We start from the raw sequence: 15699 nt of genomic DNA, 5'->3' as shown, positions 1-15699 counted from the left end.
TCTGCCCTTTTGCTCCCCACAATACCCATGTGCTCTGGTACCCAGCAGAAAGACAACTCCTTTTCCAGACATTGTAGTTGGAGGAGGATGTTCTGCATATTCTGGACTACTTTATCCGCTGGGAACAAACATTGTAGAGAGTGTAGGGCACTTAGAGAATTGGAAGAAACAAGGAGTTTAGCACTTGAAACACACTTCTTCTGTTTCAGAGCATGCAAGATCACAGTAATGTCTCCGGGCAGTCAGATCTTGGGGACACAATCAAGGGAAACAACAGAGCAACCAAAGGAGCCCCCCTGTTTTGACCCATCTATAAAGACAGCTGTAGAATTGTGGTGCTCAGTTAAAATGACAGAAAATAAGGTATTAGAAACATATGCTGGAGTCAAATCTTTCCTGCTGTGAACACAAAAAGCCCTATAAAACTGGAACAGATGTGCCTTCTGGGTTCTGGTTTTTCAGGTCTCTCCGGTGTGGTAACCATGACAGTTTGGAATAGAAAATGAGGCCCAGAAATTCCACTGAGTTGTTACAATGTAGAAAGGTATCCCTCATATGCAACAGTTACATTAAAAAATGACGAGAATGATTAAAATAAAACACACACATGCACTCTGTCTCTCTCTCTCTCTCTCTCTCTCTCTCTCTCTCTCTCTCTCTCTCTCTCTCTCTCTCTCTCTCCCTCTCTTATCTTTGAAAACAGGAAACCCATCTGTGTAGCCCACTTCTCTAGCCTCCAGACTGTGAGTTGCAACTGAGAGGTCACTGTTGCAACACTGTAGGGGGAACAGAAAACTGCAAAATCATCCACAAATGAGGATCACTGTACAGGACTCCTTACTGTAGTCATGATACTGCTTATGGCTATGGCAAAGAGGGTAACAGTTAAAACACTGCCCTGAGGAACACCATTCTCTTGCTCAAAATGTTCCAACAACATGTCCACAACTTGGGATCTAAAAAGGTGCTCAGACAGAAGGACCATATGAAGGTGAAAATGAAAGCCATATTGATGGAGTTTCTGAAGAATATTTTGTCTCCAGGTAGAGTTGTATGCCTTAGTGATATCAAAGAAGATACCAAGACAATGATGTTTTTGCAGGAAAGCCTGCTCAATTAACATCCACCTCTTGTAGAGTCAGGCTGTCAACAGTGGACCAAAATCTCCAGAATCGACACATAGAGTGGCTAAGGAGTTGCCTGGTCTCTAGAACAAGACCAGACGATGGTTAACTATTTGCCCCAGGGTCTTTCTTATACAGCTCGTTAAGGCGATGCTCCGGTAACTACTAGGACATGTATGGTCTTTTCCTAGTATGAGGAGGGATATCAGACTTACCTCTCTCCATGAGTTGGGAAATATTCCAGTCTGCTATATAAGATTATAACATTTGAGGAGGGTTTCCTTTGACACTGCTGGCAAATTTTGAGGGATACGGTACAACATTTGGTCATGACTGGGTACAATATCATGAGTCTCAGTGCCAATTCCAACTCACACATGAAATAAGGACAGTTTTAAGACTCAGAATTGTGGGATCTGAAGTCCAACTTACCCTCTCTGCAGTTGTATGGTAGTGGCGAAACACTGGATCCTGGCTGGCATTGGTAGTAATTGCTGCAAAATGCTCTGGTATTGTCTGAGGAATGTCTCCAGGTGTTATTTGGAGATGCCTCTGTTTCAAATGACTGTTTACTGGATATCCTCCAGATGGCTTCCCATAGTTTTGTAGAACTAGTCAAACAGTTGATGGAGTCTAGAAATGCTTGCCGTGACTGTTTCCTGCTCTCCTTAATTGTGCATTGAGCCTTGGCTCTCATGACTTGAAAGGCTGTGAGGTTGCTGTAGAGTAGCATTAAAACCATCAAAGAGCTGCAGGCCAATCCCAGAATGCTCAATGGCAGTCATCAGCCCACCAAGATACAGGTTGTCTCCTGTGATGACCAAAAGACTTAGGGATGTGGAAGTCAGTGGCATGGTAGATCACTCGTTTGACGTAGTCCATCCATTCCTGGGTGCTCTTGCAGTATTCAGACACAGCCGACTGGCTGAACTGCATCCAGTTAGCCCTGCTGACCGTCATTTCGGTGGGTTCTGTTCAAGCAATCCTCAATCCAGTAGGTGGCTCCAGATTGGGAAGTGGTCACTGGTATGAAATACATCAGTTTCTTCCCACTGTGCTGAGTCTGCAAAGGCAGGGAACGGAGAGAGAGAGATTGGTGGTTGAGGATGACTCAGCAGCAGCAGCTGAGAAATGAGTGGGACTGCCTATATTGAGGATGCACAGCTCCTGAGACATGATGGGGTTCTCCAAGATTCGACCTCTGGGGCAAGTGTAGGCTGAATCTCATTATACATTATAGGCATTGAAATCATCCAATAGGAGAAATGGGTTGGGGAGTTATGCTATAAGGACTGCAAGGGCCTCAGAGTCTCTCTGTATTTACCCCAACAGAATGCAATGCAGATAGTGACCTCTGACCCACATGAACAGTATTGGCTAATGCTTGTAGGTCAGTGGCCAAGGAGAGAGCAGAGTTGTGGGTGTTGTTGACAAACTCAGCAACACCTCCCTTGGCTCTTTCCCCAGTCAGGTCATCCTTTCAGTTGAGGGTATATCCCCCTAGCACACAGTCATCAATGGCTTTGAAAGGTGTTTCCTGTAAACACAAGCTTAGAGGATATGTTTATGTACCACTGCAGTATGGAAGCCATTTATCATGGGGGTTCACTTTCACCCTGTCTTTCCACCAGGATGGGGAGCATGCAACAGCAGGTGGAGGTTCAGCCTTGTGGCAAGATGGTTGCCCCTGGCAGATTTTATAGTACATTGACTGTGTCAAGTGAAATAACGTTGACGTGGTCGGATGATTTGCTGCCTGTCTTCAGCTCTGGTGGAGGCCATTTATTTATTTATTTATTTTTTTGTCTGGGAGGGCTTCCCAGGAACTAATACAGCAGTGGTAGAGGCAGGTTCTGCCTTTGGAGGTGCTGGGAGCTTTGCAGTGGTGGCGACTGTTGCTTTATCTTATTTTCTTGGGAGGACTATGGGCTCTGAAACAACTACAGCTTGACAAGTGCACTGAAAAATGCAGGTACTAGTGCTGACACTAGCAATCTCTGTTTGCATACAAGTGTTGGCTGTCGAAATAGGCTTTTTCAGGTCTGAAGCTTTAAAAGATGTAATCAATGTGAGAGGCTGCTTGACCTTATCAATTTTCTTGACCTTACCATATAGTATGCATTTTGGTCCTTCAATCCCTTGCATCTTACTTTCTTCAGAGTAATTTACACTCTTTGGAGGGAAGGAGAAACCAACTCCACCATCAGTGGCCTTGCCACAAGTGGCCTCACCCTTACATCCTAAGGTGGTGTGCCCAGAGCACTGACATTTGGCTGGGGACATTAGGTTGTACACTTAGGAGAAGGAAACCTGCCCCATTCCCAGCAAACAAATGTTGAGCCCTTCAGGGTGACCAGAAGTGTTCCTCACAATTCAGCATAACTATTTTAAAAGTTTTCTTGGATGCAATTGATAAGTGCTAATAGTGTAATAATGCAATAGTGTAATAGGGCTAATATAAAAAACTTGATCTTTAGTCTCTTGTTTACCTGCAAAAGACTGGAACTTAACATCTCTTTGTTAGCCTAGAGTTACAGCTGTGGCTGTGAATGCAGCCTGGCTGTTTATGTGGACTCAGAAACTGAACAAATTAATTTGCCAGACATTCCTGTGTCTGTCCCAACAACATTCTTCATATGCTGTATTAAATACTTTTTGTTTGACAATGTTTTGTCAGTGCAGAAAAGACATCCAGAATTCGAATCCGTATTGCTTCTGCTTGGGATCCTCTTTTGAGGTGTGGGACAGTAAAGTCTGTGTTTGCTGATTGACTGTGCAGGACAGTAAAGTCCTGGTTTGCTGATTGGTTGAGAAAAGTACAACAAAGATGTCATACCTGTCAGCCAATCAAAGAAGACTTTAGTGTATGTAGACCCTGCCGGATGGTTGGGGTAGCAGCTATGTACTGTAACGTCCTTTTTCCCTCACTGGCTGAAAGCTATTATTTCATTAATGTTTCTTTTCAGTTAGTCACCAAAGAAGATCTTTACTGTCCTGCGCAGCTAATCAGCAAAGAAAGACTTTACTGTCCTGCACCGCACACAGGAAGCCAGGCAGAAACAACATGGACACAAATTCTGGATGACTCATCTGCATTGACAAAGCTTTGTCAAAGAAAAAGTATTTGATGCAGCTTATGAAGACTGTTAATGGGGTAGACAAAGGAATGTCTTGCAATTTAATTTGTTGAGGCTGCATTCACAGCTGGAAAATCATTTGTGGTCTTGCACCAAGGTCTTGGCTAGCAAAGAGCTGTTCAAGTTCTAGTCGTTTGCAGATAAAATCTTGTGAAAGTTCCATTACTCTTTTGTAAACATAAGAAGCATTCTCTGCATGTGCTGCAACAACACTTTTTCCATGAAAAAGTGTTTGAAGCTGTGTGTATCCATACACTTGTATGCAAATGTAATTTCTCCTGTACTTCTGGCTGCTCATGCTGCTTTCACAGTTTTGAAGACATTTACACTGGTTTCATTGTGTGCCTTTGGCAACTGAAATGTTGTAGCAAATCTCATCTTTTCCAAGTGATCCACTGAGCTGTAAAATTTTGGTTTTTGTTAAAAGTTGTGGAGTGGATCCCATGCATTCCTTGTGGTGTATTTTGTACACAGTAGGTCCTATACATCAAAATACTCATCAGGGACATGCTCATTAGGTGTCTAATATACGTTTTATGAATTTACTTTGCAAAACTTTATGAAGAAATGTGCATTTGAATAAGGTGTGAGAACTTAAGCATTAAGCCACATTCTTACCACAATATCTACTTGGTATTCGCATTCATTGGTTTCACCAAATTGTCACTTTTTGATCTAACCTAGGGCTGTGATCCGTATCGGTCTGTCAACATGACAACCTCTTGTGTGTGTGTGTGTGTGTGTGTGTGTGTGTGGGTGGGTGTGTGTGTGTTTGTGAGTGAGTGAGTGAAAGGGGGACACAGAAATGCAAGATGTGGCAACCATGCAAACAGTGGTTTTCCTCTCATCTCCTCCCCTTTCCTAAAATTGTTGTTGTGTTTATAGACTGATACACAGTGAAGGCAGAATCTAGGTTAGGTCGTTAGTAGTGACATCTAACGGCTTACTCTGAAAGTGATCTCTGCACTTTGTCATGTCCATCAAAGTTTAATAAAGCAGATGCATAGAGTGTGATGTTAATTTTGGTTGTACATAATTCATAGATCATTTTTTTTTCTTTCATACTGAAAAAGCTAAATTATAAAATATCTTCACAAACCTCCTCCATAGCTTTGAAGAATTTTAATACAGTTCTCAGTAACCTATAATTTCAGACCTAGTACTGAGGTTATGTTGTATACAAATTTTTGTGATGTTATTGTCATTAACGTACTCATGAGATCAATCTGTTTAAGTAATTGTCCCCCCCCCCCCCCCCCATGAACAATGGACCTTGCCGTTGGTGGGGAGGCTTGCGTGCCTCAGCGAAACAGATAGCCGTACCGTAGGTACAACCACAACGGAGGGAGATCTGTTGAGAGGCCAGACAAACGTGTGGTTCCTGAAGAGGGGCAGCAGCCTTTTCAGTAGTTGCAAGGGCAACAGTCTGGATGATTGACTGCCCTGGCCTTGTAACATTAACCAAAACGGCCTTGCTGTGCTGGTACTGCGAACGGCTGAAAGCAAGGGGAAACTACGGCCGTAATTTTTCCCGAGGGCATGCAGTTTACTGTATGATTAAATGATGATGGCGTCCTCTTGGGTAAAATATTCCAGAGGTAAAATAGTCCCCCATTCGGATCTCCAGGCGGGGACTACTGAAGAGGATGTTGTTATCAGGAGAAAGAAAACTGGCGTTCTACGGATCGGAGTGTGGAATGTCAGATCCCTTAATTGGGCAGGTAGGTTAGAAAATTTAAAAAGGGAAATGGATAGGTTAAAGCTAGATATAGTGGGAATTAGTGAAGTTCGGTGGCAGGAGGAACAAGACTTCTGGTCAGGTGACTACAGGGTTATAAACACAAAGTCAAATAGGGGTAATTCAGGAGTAGGTTTAATAATGAATAGGAAAATAGGAATGCGGGTAAGCTACTACAAACAGCATAGTGAACGCATTATTGTGGCCAAGATAGATACGAAGCCCACACCTACTATAGTAGTAAAAGTTTATATGCCAACTAGCTCTGCAGATGATGAAGAAATTGAAGAAATGTATGATGAAATAAAAGAAATTATTCAGATAGTGAAGGGAGACGAAAATTTAATAGTCATGGGTGACTGGAATTCGAGTGTAGGAAAAGGCAGAGAAGGAAACATAGTAGGTGAATATGGATTGGGGCTAAGAAATGAAAGAAGCCTGGTAGAATTTCGCACAGAGCACAACTTAATCATAGCTAACACTTGGTTTAAGAATCATGATAGAAGGTTGTATACATGGAAGAACCCTGGAGATACTAAAAGGTATCAGATAGATTATATAATGGTAAGACAGAGATTTAGGAACCAGGTTTTAAATTGTAAGACATTTCCAGGGGCAGATGTGGACTCTGACCACAATCTATTGGTTATGACCTGTAGATTAAAACTGAAGAAACTGCAAAAAGGTGGGAATTTAAGGAGATGGGACCTGGATAAACTGAAAGAACCAGAGGTTGTACAGAGTTTTAGGGAGAGCATAAGGGAACAATTGACAGGCATGGGGGAAAGAAATACAGTAGAAGAAGAATGGGTAGCTTTGAGGGATGAAGTAGTGAAGGCAGCAGAGGATCAAGTAGGTAAAAAGACGAGGGCTAGTAGAAATCCTTGGGTAACAGAAGAAATATTGAATATAATTGATGAAAGGAGAAAATATAAAAATGCAGTAAATGAAGCAGGCAAAAAGGAATACAAACGTCTCAAAAATGATATCGACAGGAAGTGCAAAATGGCTAAGCAGGGATGGCTAGAGGACAAATGTAAGGATGTAGAGGCTTATCTCACTAGGGGTAAGATAGATACTGCCTACAGGAAAATTAAAGAGACCTTTGGAGATAAGAGAACCACTTGTATGAACATCAAGAGCTCAGATGGAAACCCAGTTCTAAGCAAAGAAGAGAAAGCAGAAAGGTGGAAGGAGTATATAGAGGATCTATACAAGGGCGATGTACTTGAGGACAATATTATGGAAATGGAAGAGGATGTAGATGAAGATGAAATGGGAGATACGATACTGCGTGATGAGTTTGACAGAGCACTGAAAGACCTGAGTCGAAACAAGGCCCCTGGACTAGACAACATTCCATCAGAACTACTGACGGCCTTGGGAGAGCCAGTCCTGACAAAACTCTACCATCTGGTGAGCAAGATGTATGAAACAGGTGAAATACCCTCAGACTTCAAAAAGAATATAATAATTCCAATCCCAAAGAAAGCAGGTGTTGACAGATGTGAAAATTACCGAACAATCAGTTTAATAAGTCACGGATGCAAAATACTAATGTGAATTCTTTACAGACGAATGGAAAAACTAGTAGAAGCCAACCTCGGGGAAGATCAGTTTGGATTCCGTAGAAATATTGGAACACGTGAGGCAATACTGACCCTACGACTTATCTTAGAAGCTAGATTAAGGAAAGGCAAACCTACATTTCTAGCATTTGTAGACTTAGAGAAAGCTTTTGACAATGTTGGCTGGAATACTCTCTTCCAAATTCTGAAGGTGGCATGGGTAAAATACAGGGAGTTAAAGGCTATTTACAATTTGTACAGGAACCAGATGGCAGTTATAAGAGTCGAGTGACAGGAAAGGGAAGCAATGATTGGGAAGGGAGTGAGACAGAGTTGTAGCCTCTCCCCGATGTTATTCAATCTGTATATTGAGCAAGCAGTGAAGGAAACAAAAGAAAAATTCGGAGTTGGTATTAAAATCCATGGAGAAGAAATAAAAACTTTGAGGTTCGCCAATGACATTGTAATTCTGTCAGAGACAGCAAAGGACTTGGAAGAGCAGTTGAACAGAATGGACAGTGTCTTGAAAGGAGGGTATGAGATGAACACCAACAAAAGCAGAATGAGGATTATGGAATGTAGTCGAATTAAGTCGGGTGATGCTGAGGGAATTAGATTAGGAAATGAGACACTTAAAGTAGTAAAGGAGTTCTGCTATTTGGGGAGCAAAATAACTGATGATGGTTGAAGTAGAGAGGATATAAAATGTAGACTGGCAATGGCAAGGAATGCGTTTCTGAAGAAGAGAAATTTGTTAACATCGAGTATAGATTTAAGTGTCAGGTAGTCATTTCTGAAGGTATTTGTATGGAGTGTAGCCATGTATGGAAGTGAAACATGGACGGTAAATAGTTTGGACAAGAAGAGAATAGGAGCTTTCGAAATGTGGTGCTACAGAAGAGTGCTGAAGATTAGATGGGTAGATCACATAACTAATGAGAAAGTATTGAATAGGATTGGGGTGAAGAGAAGATTGTGGCACAACTTGAGCAGAGAAGCTTGTGGCACAACTTGACTAGAAGAAGGGATCTGTTGATAGGATATGTTCTGAGGCATCAAGGGATCACCAATTTAGTATTGGAGGGCAGCGTAGAGGGTAAAAATCGTAGAGGGAGACCAAGAGATGAATACACTAAGCAGATTCAGAAGGATGTTGGTTGCAGTAGGTACTGGGAGATGAAGAAGCTTGCACAGGATAGAGTAGCATGGAGAGCTGCATCAAACCAGTCTCAGGACTGAAGACCACAACAACAACAACAACAACAAGTAATTGTCACTTTCAGGGGTTAAGTGGGACATGGTCAGAAACTATAACAAAGTTGTAAGGGTGGTGGACCCTTTAAATACAATGAACATGCAATCCAAAATGTATTGCAGGGTATGGGAGAGGTGGCAGAAATGTAAGGAAAATAGCTAAGGAGTATGGTGTTCCCAAAACTACACTCTCAAATAAGGCAAATTAAAAATTTAGAAAGAAACATGGTCAGCAGGTTTTAAGTGAGGAGCATGAAAAATTAATAGTTGAAGGAATTTTCACTTGTGCAGAGTGGAGATTTCCTCTTGAAAGTGATGGTGTTAGGGACACAGAAAAATTTTTTCTTGATTGATGTGAATATCACATGAAGAAATTCAAGGAGAACAGACCAGGGAGAGATTGAATGCAGAATCTCCTTCATTGACATCCTCATCTGACATTTCATTTGTCAGAAAATCTGATGAGATCAAGAGCAGCTGTTGATGAAGACTGCGGCATTAGATATTTCAAAAACTTGGAAACTAATGTGAAAGACATCTCCCCAGAAAGGATTCAAAACTATGATAAAACAAATTCAACAGATGACCCTGGATCTTCCAGGGTCATTGTAAGAAGAAGATGTTGGCACTGAAAACTGGTTATTGACTACAGCAAACAATCAACTAGTGTAATGTTTGCTGTATCTGGAAATGAAGAAATGCTCCTCCTTCCTCCCCTCCGTTTATTATGTAGAAGATTGTGAGCCCAAATCTCTACCCATCTTGGACAGAAGATGGTTCTGAAGGCTCATGTTATGCAGTAAGCAAATCTGAGTGGTCTGACATGCCATTATTTGAAGAATGGTTTGTCAAAATAGCTCTGCCATATTTGAGAAAATCTGATGGTAGAAAAGCTGTTATAGGGGACAGTCTTCAAAGTCATCTCTCCCTGGAAGTGATAAGATTGTGTCATGACCATAGCCCTATGTTCATAATGCTGCCTCCAAATTCTACACGTCTTACATAGCCCCTGTATGTTACAATAATCACACCCATTAAAGCTGCATGGAAGCACTAGAGAAGGTTGAGAATATGCATAGGAATATCACCTCTGGCTTTAGACCACGTGGCATAATACCATTGGATCCTGAGAAAGTACTGCACAAATTTCCAAGGAGAGTTCAGCACTCCAAGTTTGAGAAAATATGGGCAGATGTTCTAACTGAAAACTTTTTCATAGCTGTATCTAGTGATTCCACAAGAAGCAGAGGTAGAAAGCTAACTGTTCAATCATGTATGAGCATTTCTCCTGCAGATTTTGACCTGGCTTCTGCCACCCATACCAATATCTCCATGCACCAGTCTTCTGCAGATATCCAACATGTTGAAATGTTGCAAGTGTTGTAAGGAGGAGAAACATTTAGATTCCTGCAGTTACGAACAGAAGTGGTGAAATGAAACTTCAGTTTGCACTATCACTAAGGGAACAACCCAGAGATTTCATTGTAGTGAAATCCATTACAGAAGAAGAGCACCAAACAAAATTCTATGTGGGAGAAGTAATTAGCATACAAAGGATAAGATATTTAAAATCAAATTTCTAATGAAAAGAGAAGGGAAAAATGATTATGTCCATTTCCCTCAAGTGTCTGACATCAAAGATGTTCTGTGCACAAATAGTGTATGAAAAATTGGTGTGTATCAAGACATCAGAAGAGGAAGATTTCTCTTCCCAAAATTATCCAAGAACGTTAACATCACAAAAGTCCAATAAGTGAAAATTAGCAATGAAGAGTATAGCAAAGTTGCATTGTATTAAAATTGTCTTACTTTCAGAAAGAGGTCCTGAATTTAACATAAAAAATATTCTCTGCCAAACTTCTTTATACAGTAGGCTAGATAACAATAAACAATTTTCTACTTAGCACTCACTCTTGTGGTATTTATTTTTAAAAAAAAAAAAAGAAAAGAAAAAGCAAAATCTCTTTCACACTTCACCTCCATAGTGAACTAGAGGGTCATTGCAACATAAATAAATGTCTGCCTCACTTCACCCCTTGTGGGGCAGGGAGTGAAGTGGGACAGTTCTTCAGCCCACAGAAAGTCCCTCTATTTATTAAATAAAAAAAATAAAAATAAAACAAAAAAAGAATCCAGACATAGTGTAACGCAGGATTTAAAGTTTCATCAAGTATGAAAACAAAACTGATGGGTAAAATCAACTATACAATGTTCTGCATGTAGGGTGGACTGGGGAAATAAAATACCTGGATTGACCAAAACCATCAAACTGCTGTCTTGCGGCTGGGAGCTGGAGCTTCCAAAGGCTAAGGGAAGAAAACCCTGAATAAAAATCACCAGTTCTCTGGTAGAGGTTGGATGTAGGGTTGACAGCCCACTCTGTAAAAAATAGATTGTTAAAAAACTACAACAAAGAAAGGTTGGATGGATAAAGGGTGATGGACATGGTGTGGACAAGACTATGGAAGATGGGTAACCAAATGATGGAGACAAGAAAAGTAAAAAAAGAAAGAAAAACAATATAAAATGTAAATAGGAGATCACTACACTGCCAATGAGCCCCAGACATGATGCTGGAACAAGTAGTGGACCTGAAGCAGAGCATCATAGCATCACAAGAAGTAAGATGGACCAGGAGTGGAGTCCTAGAAAAGAAAGAAGCAATCATATTTTATAGCTGTAGCAAAAGGAACCATGAGGTCAGGACGGGATTTATGGCGCATCATGAACTAGAGCACTTAGCAATAGGATTCAAATCCATAAACCCAAGACTATCAACACTTAGGATAAAAGGGAAATTCTTCAATTATTCCATAATTAATGCCCGCACACCATCTGAAGATTCTGAGGACGAGGAGAAAGAAGCTGTCTATGAATCTCTGGAAAGAGCATATGATGAATGCCCAGGGCATGATAAAAAATTCTAGCTGGAGACCAAAGCACCCCAGTGGGAAGAGAACAGATCTATGGACCAACAATCAGTATCTATGTAGACATGCTGTAAGTAATGACAATGGGACAAGGTTGATACTATTTGCAACATTTAGAAACATGGTGGTAGGCTCCACATTGTTCCCATACAAGGAAATATATAAGGGAACATGGACACCACCAGATGGAAGAACAATAAATCAGAATGACCAAGTTCTAATTGATGCGAGGCACAAGTCAGAGTTACTGGATTTAAGGCGTTTAACAGGTCCTAACATAGACGTGGATCACTTTCTAGTTTGGGTGTGGGTGAGGGCAAGAATACGTAATGCAGTGAAAGGAATGCAGCCCAAGACATAGAAATATAACATCACAGCTTTATAGTCAGATGAAACAAGGGAACAACACTAGCAGAGACTAATTCAGATCCTTGAAAATGATGGAGAATGTAACATTACTGAAGATCAATGGGAAAGGATAAAAAGGACAGTGCAATCAGCAGCAAGTAATATACTGGGGAATAGTATAAAGCAAACAAGAACCTTGTGGTTTGATACCAAATGTGATACAGTAAGAAATGAAAGAAAAAATGGAGCTTACAGAAGGACATTACAACATTGTACCAGGAGTATACTGCAGAATATAAACGAAAATGGAGAAATGAGAAAAGGACCCATCAAAGAGAAAAGAAGGAATGGATGTAGGCAGAAGTGGAGCTTCTGAGAAGTGTAAATGAAGCAAGGAATTTTATGGAGTTGTGAATAAGGTACAGAAACGTTTCTGGGGCTAACAAGTTTAATAAAAGATGAGAAGGGCGAAACTGTAAGTGAAGAGAAGGAGATATGTGAGAGATGGCATCACTACTTTGATAAACTCCTTAATCCAAGACAAATTGCACCAAGGAATCCAACAGAAGTGCCGAAGGAAGAGGACCCAGATAACAGTGTGGAGCCACCTAACTTAGAAGAGGTGAGAACTGCAATCAGGAAATTAAAGAATAACAAGGCGGCATTTCAGCAGAACTTTTCAAGGAAGGAAGCACTGCATAGGTGAGAAGCAGCCCAAAGCTTGTTAATCTAATATGGGAAGAAGAGGAATTATATGCCTATATACAAGAAAAGAGACTGGATGGAATGTGGTAACTATAGAGGGATAACACTGCTTAATCTGGGATATGAAATCCTCTCTAACATACTGTATGAGTGACTCCTTCCAGTAAAACAGAGGGGAATGGGGCTGAACCAATGTGGATTTATCCCTGGTAAGTCAACTACTGACCAGATATTTACCCCAAAACAAATTCTGGAGAAAACAAAGAAATATGGGGTCAGAACATATCATTTTTTTTTTCAAGCAGCATATGATAGTACAGTCACAGAACAACTATATCAAGCTTTAGGTGAATAGGGTATTCCAAAAAATTGATAAGGACAGTAAGATATACAATTAGAGGAACACAAAGTAGTACAGAAAACTGTAGGAACATTGTCCAATACTCTGGAAATTAAAAATGGAGTATGGGAAGGTTATGTGCTGGTGTGCCTCCTATCAGTGTCACCTTGGAGAAGGTAATGAGAGAAGCAAATACCTTGAATAGAGAAATGATTTTTCATAAATCTGTGCAGATACAGACCTATGTGAATGACACTGACATAGTAGCAAAAACTCTGATAGCAATGGAAAAGACATTGATTGCAGGCTGGTAGGAATATAGGATTAGATATCAACAAACAGAAAACAAAATATCTAACTGCTGGGAAAGTGCACATGGAGAACATGCCAGTTAAAACAATGATAGGTAGTTATACTTTTGAAAGAGTTGATCATTTCAGGTACCTTGATTTGGTAGTGACCAACCTCAATGATACCTCCTATGAAATAAAGCACAGGCTAATTGCAGCCAATAAAGCTTATTTTGCAATAAAAAAGCTTCTATCTTCAAAGCTCCTGACTAGAACCACAAAACTACAATCTCTAAAATACTGAGCAGACCAGTGCTAACATACACCTCTGAAACCTGGGCTCTGACAGCAAGGGATACTGAATCACTGGGAGCATACAAGAGAATGATTCTCAGGAAAATCGTTGGCCCAGTTTGTGAAATGGAAAGATGGAGAATGAGATATGACCATGAGTTGTATGCCACCTACAAATATCAACCTGTTACGAGAATTGTAGAGTCATCTAGGCTGAAGTGGGCTGGACACGAGGCATGGATGAATGATATGGAAATACCAAAAAGGATCTTACAAGGAAAACCAGAAGGTCAGAGAGGATGTGGTTGATCAAAAACTAGATAGGAGGATGGAGTCATAGAAGACCTTCAGAAGATGGGCTACAGGAACTAGAAAATGCTAGCAAGGATTCGGAATAAATGGAAGGAGATAGTTCAAGAGGCCAAGACTCATCATGAGTTGTAGAGCTGCAGAAGAAGAAGAAGAAGAAGAAGAAGAAGAAGAAGAGGAAGAGGAAGAGGAGTCTCCATCCAATCCAGATAACAGTAGCTGTAGGAAACCCAGAAGTATCAGTGTAAGATTGAAATAAATGCCTTCCACAGGTGAGATTATTAAAAAACTCCCAGAGTTTGAAAAACTCCTGAAAAGCAGAGAAGCTCACATTATACTAAGTACAGAAAGCTGGCTAAAACCTGAAATTAATAGTAGTGTGATTTTTGGGGAAAATTTAAATGCACATCAAAAGGATAGGCAAATGGGAAATGGAGATGATGTATTTGTCACAGTAGAAAAGAAACCAAAATCCACTGAGATAGAAATTGAAACTGGATGTGAGAATGTTTGGGCAAGACTCAGTATCAAGGGTGGGCATAAAATGATAATTGGATCCTTCTATTGACAACCAGATTCATCTTCTGATGTAACAGAAAACTTCAGAGAAAACCTCAGTACACTTGTACGTAAGTTCCGCAATCACACTGTAATCATTGATGGAGACTTTAATTATCCAACTGGGAAAATTACAGTTTTGTTAGTAGTGGGCATGTTAAGATATCCTATGAAACAGTGAAGGCCTTCTCTGAAAACTATGTACAACTTGCACATACAAGAGTATGGAGCGAACTGCCTCCGGCCAGAACACATACAGTATGTATACAGCTACAGAATATTCTATTACAATGATTCTTGACATTTGTGGATACTTCTAGAATGTCCTCAAATACAGAAATTAAAATTGTTCAGTGCAGGTGAGTTCTGAACTCACGACCCTCCATGCAACAGTTTAGTATCATAACCACTACACAATGGAGCTCCTCAGCTGCTTCTGCGACATTGCTCCCTCCTTAAGAGAACGGCATATTGGTGATACATCCTCCTAGTCCGGGAATGAGTCATCGGTCGTGCATACTCCGACTCCTGATGTCTGATTCCCACCCTGGCGGTGATCTTCTTAGAACTTCTTTCGCAGCTACGTTCTTCATCACCTTTCTGCTTGTTGCCTGTCACTGGAGCTTCAAATTTACGCTGGGTTGCAGGAACCTTATAGGGCTTCATTCGAAGGATGTGGACCGTACCTCCAATCTTTCGTCATCTTGTGTTGGGCTCAAAAACTTCAGCTTCATAAGTAACATCAGACAACTGTCCTACAACCTTGTAAGGTCCAAAGTAGCGCCTGAGGAGCTTCTCAGAGAGGACCAACTTTTTGAACAGGAGTGAAGCTCCAGACAAGATCACCAGGCTGATAGACAACAGGGCGGTGGCTCGCGTCATATCTTCAGCAATCGTTTACTTGAGCCTGCAGCATTCAGTGTGAAGCTAACTGCGGAGCTTCCTCAGTTATGGTTAACACCTGGTTGATGTAGTCGTCGTCCATGTCATCAGGATGTAATGGAAACACAGTGTCCATCATCATAGTCGCCTCATGCCCAAGCATCAGGAAAAATGGAGTAAATCCTGTGGCGTCTTGTTTGGCAGTGTTGTAGGCAAACATCA

The sequence above is a fragment of the Schistocerca cancellata genome, chromosome 3 (genome assembly GCF_023864275.1).
Source record: "Schistocerca cancellata isolate TAMUIC-IGC-003103 chromosome 3, iqSchCanc2.1, whole genome shotgun sequence".
Classification (NCBI taxonomy): domain Eukaryota; kingdom Metazoa; phylum Arthropoda; class Insecta; order Orthoptera; family Acrididae; genus Schistocerca; species Schistocerca cancellata.
Note: the sequence above shows the minus strand (reverse complement) of the source record.